This window comes from Dermacentor andersoni, chromosome 2 (assembly GCF_023375885.2).
Source record: "Dermacentor andersoni chromosome 2, qqDerAnde1_hic_scaffold, whole genome shotgun sequence".
NCBI lineage: Eukaryota > Metazoa > Arthropoda > Arachnida > Ixodida > Ixodidae > Dermacentor > Dermacentor andersoni.
This window is the reverse complement of record NC_092815.1, coordinates 234,387,051-234,393,110: the sequence shown is the minus strand read 5'-3', so window position 1 is coordinate 234,393,110 and position 6,060 is coordinate 234,387,051.

The window sequence follows — 6,060 nt, the reverse complement described above, 5'->3', positions numbered from 1 at the left end:
TCTGAGCCTCATGCGGTGACTGATTGCTGTTTAATTTTGCTGTTATGTCACTTGGTTACGGTCACATTGTTATGTTTTTCGAATATTGCGGCCTGGTCGGTTGCACTGGGAAGCAGTCTCTCGAAGTAAGCATTCGCTCCTGCAGCCTGCACAGCGACATAGACTCCCAATTTTCATTCACCGTGATTCGTGCTCCTCGTTCGCCCTTTCCTGCTGCAGCAATGGGCTAATTGTGCCTCTGGCCTTTCTTGGCCCCGATTAGGCATGAACGGAGACCAGCATACGTGCTTACATAATCCGATGCGTGAAGTTGATAGCCAGATGGTTGGAAAGGCCCGCAAAAGTAGCTGATGAAGGCGATGCCCACGATAGCGACTTGTCCATATTGAGACAATGTGAGACACCAAGTGTAAGCCACACATTAGCGGCCCCCGAAAGAAAAGAAACGTGCAGGTTGGAAAGGAGTGAACGGCTAAAATCCGGGGTAGTCCATGTTGCTGTGTAGGCTGCGGCAGCAGATGCCTGCGTCACCCTTGCTTCGCAATTCAATTTGGGCATTTTTAACGGCGACTGTCGCTGCGAACAGGTGGCACACTCTGTCCAATCTGCTTGGCCGCTGCTTGTCGCTCGTTAACCTGACCACCACGTGCGACGACGATGGTGAGCCGTTTACGAGCTCGCGTCAATGATTCCAGCGTATCTCGACATGCAAATTTTATTTCTGCTATTGCACGAGAATGTACACTGCTTGTCTTCTGCCAATAAAGTCGCACGTTCTGTACACTCACTTGTGGCTTGTTTGTATGGGCGTCAGTAGAGGCTCTTGGCAATTAGAACGCACCAGCTATGCGGCAGCGAAGGCATTGAGGCATGCTCCATAGCCGGCAGGGCAAGCACGGCGCGTACCAGGGTACGCGACCGACAAAAAACGGCCATATTAGATTGTGCACTTCCACTTCCGGATTGAGCTACGTCATCTGGCGTCCACCTAAGTTTCATGCGCTGCCGCTGCTTATTTTCGAACCACTGCGGAAGGTACAGTTTCCCTTCTCTAAGTTGGTTCTTTATTCTATGGTGACTCGTTAGAGATTTCCGAGCACTAATCTATCTCTTCAGCTTTACTTACTATTTGCAACTTAGGAGGGTGATGATCTGAGCTAGTTGGTTCTCCATTTTAGACTGTGTGGTGCAGTGTGAAGCAGGACAGGGGACACAGGAAAAAACGAGGACAAAACGCTTACTGCAGACTCAAATTTTATTGTCTGATACAAGGTGTCATATAGAAGAAACAGAGGGGAAACGACGTCAAAATATATATGTAAAAAACAAACAATAAAGATGAAAAACATTATAACGATGCCATCACCGCTCACTGTTCGCACTGCCATTGTCCAAGAATGCCAACTGATGGCTTACTTATGCACGGGCATACTTCACGTGGCATGCTAGCTGATTCAATGATGATGCGCATTCGATCGCCCATATGGGTGAAGATTACTTTTGTTTTTCCAAACAGAGGGGTACATCCGCATGTGCTGCAATGCAGGGCTTCCTTTCCATTCTTAACATTATTTGCATGTTCATGCAGATGATCGTTTGGACACCTGCCTTTCTGACCAATGTAGCATGCGCCACATTTCAAGGGGATTCCGTATGCAACGCTCAGCACGCGATCCACGTAACGGTTGCGGTGCTTGACTTCACACGGCTTTTTCTTTCTTGATAGGGCTGCTTTTCTTCGATATCAAACAAAGCTTGCATGGGGCAGAAAACACTACACGTACACCAACCCGCTCACCAACTTTTTAAGTCGATGGGAGATTTGATGCTTGTATGGAATCACCCCAACCTTACATTCCTTTTCTGTGGGCTGCTTTTCGGTGACCATGGCTTCTCTGTTAGGTTTTCTTCTTTTTCTGTGGATTGCCTTAGCTACTGAGACGAGTAATCCATCAAGATAGCCCAGGGCTTTCAGGTGTTTAGTCTGTGGTGGCAGGACTGGTCTAATGCATTAGAGAAGCAGGCCTGAACAACAGACCTCTTTGCCAGTTTACTGTGTGCTGTTGAAAAGGGCAGGAGTGGCTTGTGCGCTCGGGGTTCATATGTCCAGCAAACATGATCATTAGAACACACAAGCTTGAGGTCGAGGAAACGAAGGGAATCATCTTGTGGCATTTCATGTGTTAAGACCAGGGCGGATAGACATTCTTATACCATCCAGTTGTGATGAAGTGGAGAACTCCAAGGCACCACACTGTAAAACTACCAATAAGTCGTCCATATATCTGAAGATTCTGAGAACCTTAGTTCCTTCTAATTGTTGCTGCAAAGCTCTGTCTGATTTTGCCAAAAACAGGTCACTCAACAAATGCACAACACAATGGACACTCCTTTGTTCTGAAGATATATTTCGTCATTGCATTCCACGTATATGGATTCAAAGTAAAACTACACCAGAGTGAGGAAATTTCCTGTGCTTAACCCTGCTCGGTCTTGAAAGTCAACCTTACCGAAATCTTCAATGCATTCGCCGATGCATTCCAACAGCCTACTGTGTGGGAACGAGTAATAAAGGTCCTTAATGTCGATCGAGAATGCAACAAGCTTACCACATTCATTAAGCTTAAGAAAATTAATCAAAAACAGGTTCTCTGTGGATAATGACTACAGATTTTGTTGCAGGAACAGCCCCACTTCTTTCTACCATGCTCCTCTTTCTGAAACGATGATGCGGAAGAGAAAACCAGATTTTCTAGTTTTTGCCGAAAAGAACATCTCTGAACCCGCGTTCTTGCTTTTCTTGATTTGTTTTTCCAAGGCATGTAATTCTAAATCCTGGCAAATTTGCTTCGCCCTAGCCTTCACTTTCAATAAATTCACACCAGTACGAGTGAAATACTGAGCTAATGGCATTCCGAAATTTTCTTATTTTTTATGTCATTTTCCCTCAGTTTTTTTCTATATAACACCTCGTATCAGACATTAAAATTTCAGTTGGCAGTAAGCGCTTGTCGTTTTTTCCTGTGTCCCTTGTGCCGCTTTGCACTGCTCCACACAGTTTACTATTTGCCTTTAGTGTCGCTTACAACACAAAGGCTTAGAATATGTGGTATAATTTAGATGTAGTACCTATGCAGGCATGAATATGACAAGACACTTCTTGAATTGTAAACAGAGTGATGCAGCTGCTGGAGCAGCCAGCATTTCCATAATGATGATTTTCTTCCCATTGTGTGCCACATGTGCACCTACATGTGGTCCAGCTTCAAAGTCCAACGCTCAAAAGTAACTGACACTAGCATTCCAATTTACGAACCAGTATAGCAGCATGCAGCTAACTTGGGAGCGACTAGTGATGTGTTGTCGTGTTTAGTAACGTGCGAGCAATGGCCAGGCTGCTTTCTAAGATGAGATGGTGATGCTAACAAGCGATGCAACAGGAAAAAAAAGTGAAGACTGTTTTGCCATTCCAGCAATATACATGCACCCTTACATCTTCCACTGTCTGCTTTCTTTGGATGTGGAGCGCCTTTAACCTAAAAAGATAACACACTGACCCATTAAGGAGTGCAGCGGGTCACTAAGGAAGTCTATATTCTGGGTTGGCCATTTATACTGCTATCGCTTCATGATACACATGCCACATCGATGGAAAGCAGACGACAGAATGCACAGGGTTTGATGTGCTTTGTTGGAATGGCAGAACCATCTCCACTTGCTCCTTGACTGTGTTACTCGTTATCACTAGCTCAACCAGGAGAGCACACCAGCCACAACTTGATATTCATATCGAACATATTACATAAATACACAGGCGTACCCTTTACAGAGTGACACACATGCTTCACAGGTTCATTGCGCACAGCCTTAACTTGCAGACTTTGAAGTCAAAACAGCACAAAAACATGGGATGAAGCAAAAAGACTGACAACACAGTGTTGACCTGTGCCTAATGTTTATTGAGCATTGTGTAGAGAATATACATTTACACTGATAAGTGGGCTAGACAAGTGTAAGGGCAATCTGCACATGCGATTCCATATAAAATGCCACTAACCTAGCTGTGCACTTCGAGATAGTACATCCAAAAGTTTGGCCTCTTTATATCAAACAGATTAATTTAAGTTGTGCTAACCCATCTTGTGCCTTTATTTGTTATCCTATATGCTTAGTATACGCCATTCATTCTCTGGTTTTTAGACTGTCATAGAATGTTTATGTTATCCTTAATGAAGTGCACATGATAACAAAGAAGAACATAGCATGTGTTTGCATCCCTTCAGTAAATCTGTTCAACAAATTGGCCACATTTTTTTACTTCGAATTCAATCTAATCCCCTTCTCAAAATCGCCATTGCCTTGTGTTGCCCTTCTTTCCAATCCTGTTTGATAAGGTACCGACCATTTCTCAGCTTTGGTCAAGTTCTCAGAGTGCATCCTCTCGCCGATGTTTACCAATTGTGGTACGCAGGTGCGCGTCAACCGTGTTACCAGACCCGCCAGACAGGCTGGTTAGTCTGTCCTCGTGTGTCATGCGGGGAGCTTTTGTCTGCCCCCTTGTGTGGCGATTCCCCGAAAGTGCACATGTAGTTTCAGCATGTTTCGAGGTGGTTTACCTTAGTCCCGAGAAAAGTTGCTGCGCAACAGTGAAAGTCGTTCGGGGACGAACAGACGAGGAGGCAGTGTGGGACGGATGCAGTCATCGGAAGGTAAGAGCCCAGTGAGTGTCCCCATTGGCCGAACGTGATGAAACTTGTACAGGCTGCCGATTGGACGAAAATGACGAGACCTGTACTGGCTCGACGATTGGCTGAAAGCGATATGACCCCGACGGACTGAAGGGCTTATAAGCCAGTGAACCATTGGAAAGGGAGAAACGTTCAGAGACATGCTTCTTGCCGCGGGCCACAGCGCACGATTTGCTGCCGGCCAATGATGACTTCTCTTTTATTTTACTTGTTTCTAAGTCCTGTACTTAAAGTAAATAAATCTTTCATTCTTAAAGTCCACCTTACCGTCGGCCAGCTCCTGCACTCAATGGATGCATACTTCACATGTAGCACGCAATAAATATCAACTGCAGGTCGTTGCTCTGTTCATCTTGTTTCGTGTCATACTTTTACGCTGTTTTTGCTCCAAGATGCACCAGATAGCCCACTTTAACACCTTATTTCTAATGTTTAAAATACTTGTTTAGATTGACTCTTCTCTACTTAGCCCAGCATGACATACAATCATAATTGTTCAGTTAAAAGGGTGTGAGAACCTTGAATGTTGCTCACAAATTTCAACATCTGCACAACTCAGTACAAGTGAAGCACAGTTAAGTGGGCTTCCAATATCTGAAACTAGTTGTGAATTTTCTGCCAATGTATTATTTTCTTTACTCAGCTGTTTGCTCTTGTACTGCAGCATGCGGTTGCTAGATCAGCACTGACTACTATTCCACTACATAAACAATGCTGTCACCTTTACACTTTAGGCACCATAAAGGAAGATGCTGCACCCTGCTTGAAACTTGACTTCCACTAATTGGACCCCGACAGGACCAATGAAACTGATCGAATTATCTGGCGAAAAAATGTCGCAGTCACAGCCAACAGGTGAAGCATCAATTGTAATGGCAAATTAGTAGACAGCTATACGAAGTAAGGATAGTAGCTTTATCGGCCATATAAATTCGCAAACATTCGCTTACTAACTAAATTAACAAGCGTGGTGCCAAGTGCACACAGACATAAACACATGTCACTCGATGATTGCGGACACTCGCTCAGGAGAGGCAGCAGCAGCAAGCGAATTGACCTTTGTGCTGTCTCTCGGTTTAATGTGAACTAAGCAGCAACAACACAGCGTACAAGAAGCTACGAGCCCGCAGTGCAGCTAGACTAATCTGTCTCCATTACAGATTCCTTTCAAGATAGGACTCACGTGGCAGTGCTCAGCCAAGTTATAAGCAGCTGCCGCTGGAGTAAAACTCCCCCGTCCAGTTGCCTTGCACACAGTGAAAGACAGCGTGTATCCTCCCCCCCCCCCCCCCTTCCTCGTCCGAGATCAAGC